Source organism: Leptidea sinapis, chromosome 4, assembly GCF_905404315.1.
Source record: "Leptidea sinapis chromosome 4, ilLepSina1.1, whole genome shotgun sequence".
Taxonomy (NCBI): Eukaryota; Metazoa; Arthropoda; class Insecta; order Lepidoptera; family Pieridae; genus Leptidea; species Leptidea sinapis.
Window position 1 is genome coordinate 13,043,098 of NC_066268.1, and position 6,000 is coordinate 13,049,097.

A 6,000-nucleotide genomic window follows, 5' to 3' on the forward strand; every position below is an offset into this window, starting at 1 on the left:
CCATCATAATATATCATTGTGAACTTGATCCGATAGGAAATGTATGGGCGTCCATGAAAAAGACAGTGGCACAGATGAACATCGGAAAGCCTTACAGTGAAACGCCAGAATTAATGGTAGATGATGCATTAAAGAGTGGCATTATTTTTTATTTTTATTTTATTTTATTTTATTCGGGAAACAAACAGTACAACTTAATACACTTAAAAAATAAAACTTAAAATATAAATCACTGACCAATAAAAGTTTCCACAATTAAATAGTACATAGAAAAATGCGAGCAAATTAATTACAATTTAAAAGTACCTATTTGTAATGAAAATAATAAATATTAATTAAATATATTGAATTGAAAATAACAAAATATTTATAGAAAATTATATATGATTTTAGTAATAATATTAATAATAAAAGCATACATTTTTAAGTTAATAAAGAGATGCAATATTTTTTATATATAATAATAATGAGAATTAATTAAAACTAAGACATTTTCTTAATTTGTTCAATCAACTTCTGTATCGACCCTGAAAAGTAATCAATTGAACAGAATTCTTTGTTGTATACTAAACAAGAACGATGGATGAAGGCATTTTGTGCATAGTTAGTGCGTGTAGTATGTAAATTAAATAAAGATTTAATTCGCGAAGATTGTCTTGGACATCGGAAAATAAGGCAATTAAGAAGAAGTGGAGAGTCAATCATATTATGAAGTAATTTTAGCAGAAATGTTTGATCCTTTACCTTACGACGTTTTTCCAGAGAGATTAAGTTAGGAACATATTGATCGATAGTGGAACACCTAAATTTTAAATGCTTTAAGAATTTCGTTTGAATTTTCTCTATTTCTTGAATATGGACATTGTAATGAGGATTCCAAATTACCGAGCCGAATTCAAGTAAAGAACGAACAAATGCATTAAATAGAAGAATCAAGGTGGTAATATGTTTAAAATCTTTACTGACTCTAAGAACAAACCCAAGCATGCGATAGGCTTTTGCAGTCACACATCTATAGTGGTGAATAAAGGTTAACGAGGAGTCAAGGTGAACGCCCAAATCTCTCACCCATGAAACCCGTTCAATAAGATTTTTATTTAAAGTATACTTGAATTTAATAGCATTTTTTTTGCGAGAAAAAGATATGACGTTACATTTTTTAATTTTGAGTTGTAAGAGGTTATCATTGCAATATTTACACAATTCATTCAAATCATCCTGTAATAAGCTACAATCCGAAGGTTTACTTATTGTTTTATATATCTTCATATCATCAGCATAGAGAAGAATTGAAGAATGTTTAAATACTGCAATAATGTCATTTATGTATAGGTTAAATAAAAGGGGTCCAAGATGAGATCCTTGAGGAACACCAGAAGTTACAGGCACGAACGTAGAGCAGTAACCTTTAACTGTAACAGCCTGGCTTCGATCCCTGAGGTATGAAGTAAGCCAACGGAGCAGGTCGCCATGTATACCGAGTTCTTCAATTTTACGAATTAAGATAAGGTGACAGATTTTATCAAAAGCTTTTGAATAGTGGGTATACACAACATCCACCTGGAAGCCTTGATCCATTGCAGTAGTTACCTGATGAACAAACTCACACAAGTTGGACTCCACAGATTTATTGCTAACGAAACCATGCTGTTGAGGAATAATAATGAGTCGTAGAATAGGAAAAACACAATCAAATATAATTTTTTCAAAAAGTTTAGCAATAGTACATAATTTGGATATGGTTCTGTAATTTTTCACATTGTGCTTATCACCTGATTTAAAAACTGGTACCACATAACTTTGTTTCCACAGTTGAGGCATAACGCCACTACAAATAGATTTGTGGAATAATAAATAAAGAGGAAGAGATAGAGAGGTACGACACGTCTTCAAAAAAACAGGAGGCAAGCCATCTGGCCCACTTCCCTTATTAATATCCAGTTTACTGAGGTATCTCTTTACTATAATAGGAGAAAGTGAAACTGATGCAATGCTAACAGAGCTATACTTACTCGAAGCACTTACACAATTATTATTGTTGGTTAAGACAGGTGACTCATAAATGGATTCAAAATATTTATTAAAAAGGGAACAAATATCATTTCCGTCACTTGCCGTTAATTCGCTTAAATTCATAATATCAGGGATATAACTGGAAGAGTTTTTCGCTCGGACAAATGACCAAAAGAATTTGCTACAATTTTTTATTTTGTTTTCGGAATTTGAAATATACAAGTCATAATATTTAGTTTGTAACCTTTTCTCGCGATCACGCAACAGACTAAACGTATCATAATCAGAAATTCTGTTATAAATTTTCCATTTCCTATGGTACTTTAATTTTTCTTTAATAACTTTTATTAAGCATCTAGGGTACCAGCAGGGAAACTTATGGGTACTTCTTAAAATTTTGACTGGAATAAAATCATTTACAATTTTATGCATTATTTCATAAAAAACATTAACTGCATCCAAGATATCACGGCCATCCAATAATTCAAACCAATTAATTTCGGACAGTGCATTATTGATTTCCTCGTAGTTAGCACGGTGAAAAAGTCGAATCAATCTAGCATTTGGCTTAATTAATCGTAAATTCTGGATAGAAAATAATATTCCCAGATCTGGGTGATGTGCATCCTCTTTAACAGGCGGTTGAGTGCAACGACTAACGGAACAGTGGCAGTCACTAAAAACAAGATCTAAAAATCTGCCATTTACATTATGAACTGAATTAAATTGCCTCAGATCAGCAAAATTCATAAAGTTGGCCAAGGCATACACCAGACTATTATCGTCGCAAAGGTTACACAGGATCATGACATTGTCATTCCTATCCCACTGCGCAGTCGGAACATTAAAGTCACCCAACACCATGAAACTATCGTTAGGATAATTTAGCTTCTCATCCGAAACTAATTCAAAGAAATCAATAAGCCTCTCACAATGATGGTTAATATTAGGGAAATAGCAGCAATATATATGAAGTGACCTGGTTATTGCAGTAGACATCAACGATACTGTTACTTTCACTATTTCAGCTGAAAAGTTGCTCAATTGAATGGATGTCGACGAACGAACTGTTATGTTAGACTTTAAGGCGATAAGTACACCGCCGCCCATTTTGTCACCACGTACAATATAATTTCTATCACATCTATGGACAGTGTATCTTGAATCAAAGAGTTCGGAATCAAAAATACCATCATACAACCACGTTTCGGTAAGACAGATAATATCATACTCCCCATGCAACATTGCCCTGAAGAACTTATTAGTTTTTGTACGCAAGCCTCGTACGTTTTGGTACAAAATGTTTAAATTATATCCCATGATTTAAAAAGTTTTAAGCAATTACACGTACAAAAAATTCTGTATAATAATAATTATAACTCCACTATTCAATATTTGCCTGGTATTAAAAGAAAAATTATAATATATTACATAATAAATATAAAAAATAACTATAATAACATACATTAAATAGATTCCGCGACTAAAAACCCATTTAAAAGATAACTTATAAACACAAATGCCTTAACAAACGTTAAAAATTAAAATTGAGCAAAATGCATTATAAAGATATAAACAACTATAGCAGGAAAACAAAAAGACTCCATAACATGATGTGCCATAGTTAGATATATAAGTAATCCTTATACAATTTTGTTTAAATCATTCACATTACATATATTTAGTACAGCGCTATTTTCGGAACGTCTTAACATTATACTGCAATTTTTTATCCAAACATATTTATAATTCTTCTCCTTTGCTATTTTTTTTACAGATAGCAGCAAGGTTTTATTTGAACTTGTTAGATGATCGTTAAAGTAAACATTATTATAATTGTTTGAAAAACCTAAATCATTACCCTTTATCTTTAGTTTTCTTGCTTGTGCAAGGATTTCATCTTTTTTCCATCGACTTAAAAATTTCACGATGATAGGTTTACACTTTTTAGCATCCTTATTTTTGTTTTTGGTGATAAAAACTCTGGTGATAAAATCAATGTCGGTGCTGGGATCAATTTTAATGGAGGTTTTGCTGGCAACATTTTGTAAAATAGAACACAGATTTTCATTTTTATGTTCAGGAATTCCATAGATTTCAATATTCGATCGACGAGCCCATTGCTCACGATTATTGTTTTCTGTAAGGATTGATTGCATTGTAGATTTTACTTCCTCAAATTCAGATAACTTTCCACTATGCTGATTTAATTCTTTTTCACATTTTTCAATACGTAAAATTAAACTATCAAATTTTGAATTAAAGAAGTCCAAAGATTCCTTTATACAATTGAAATCCTGTCGAATCGATATTAATTCATCTTTGAGTGGAACAACTGCTGATTTAAATTATTCCTTCAAGCTTGAAAATTCCGATGTGACAACCGTCCTAATCAACTCCAGTAAATTGTTATCATTTTCGGCTTCTTCACATGACGTGTCCACATGAATACGCGAAAATGAACTACCACCTCTTTTAAAATTTATATTTTCATTTGACTTATTAATGACACCACTACTACGTATAGGGGTATTATCGTTGTTTGTTTGCCTGGGTAACATTAAAGAGCACTCCGGGCACAACCAATGCTTCTTCAACTCATTTTTTAATTCCTTTTTATTATCAGTTGCAAAGAGGCACTGAACATGATAATTTTGTCTACATTTAGTGCAAGTGATAATCTCACCACTGCTTCCTGTTGTCAACTTGCAACACGCAAACTTCAAATTTTATTTATAATAAGAATATACTAAAATAAATAAAATAATAAAATGTTTTATTATCAGTTGCAAAGAGGCACTGAACATGATAATTTTGTCTACATTTAGTGCAAGTGATAATCTCACCACTGCTTCCTGTTGTCAACTTGCAACACGCAAACTTCAAATTTTATTTATAATAAGAATATACTAAAATAAATAAAATAATAAAATGTTATTCACGGCCGAGATTTGAACCACCGACTTTCAACAGTTTAAGTTTGGACACTCTTGAATACCGCAACGCCAAACTGTCTTGAGTGCAAGTGTTGAAATAAGGCATGCGATATTGCACTACTGGCCACAACATTAACTGAGGTCATTGAACTTATTAGCTGAAGGACACACAATGTCACCTCACAACAATATCAATCACAAGATTTCATGTTTGAATGCTTCAAAATAAGTACTAAACTAACTGATTTTATGTTTAATAGCACTAGTAGTTCAGCTTAGATATTAATTAACATAAAGAACACACTTCTTATCAAGTTTTTACTGTTTATATACTTCTTTTTGAATAAAATATTACGATGAAACGGAATTACACTTGCTCAGTACGACATCGCACTATTGACTGTACTTCACATGATAATTGCTATCATGTGAAGAAGCAGCTAGAAGAAGAGTATTGGATAAACGATGAATATCTAGACGATTAATGACCTTTTTAAAATTAATAAACATTATTATTCTCAGGCACTTCATAAGTATTATGAATATCAAACATTTGAAGATAGGAACATTGTAATTCAGAATAAAATTTCAAAGAGTATTTGGGTAATCCCAATATTAACAGTATCAACTTCGCTTATTCAGTGTATAGCCAGTATTACCAGCAGTAGATTTTTTGAAATTCCCGCCGAATCACAGAGATAGCTTTCAATAGCCAGACTCTAATGTCAGCCAACTGCCAAAAGTTCGTTGTCACAATAAACTTCAATTTAACATTATCCATAACATAGAAAAGTTCCGTTTCAAGCAATTAGAACACTTATCAAATAACAAAAGTCAATCGAGATTATGTTTTAAAATTGTAAATCTTAGAGGATATAATATATTTTACCAATTTTTTTTTATAAATAATTTGGGCCAATAATATAAATATTCTATTAATTGCAATATTTTTGACAGGGCTACGACATAGCTCTGTCAAAAATGCGTGTGGATGTGCTGCGTACTATGAAACATGAAACATTAGGTACATTTTTATCTGTGGTTCCGTGAG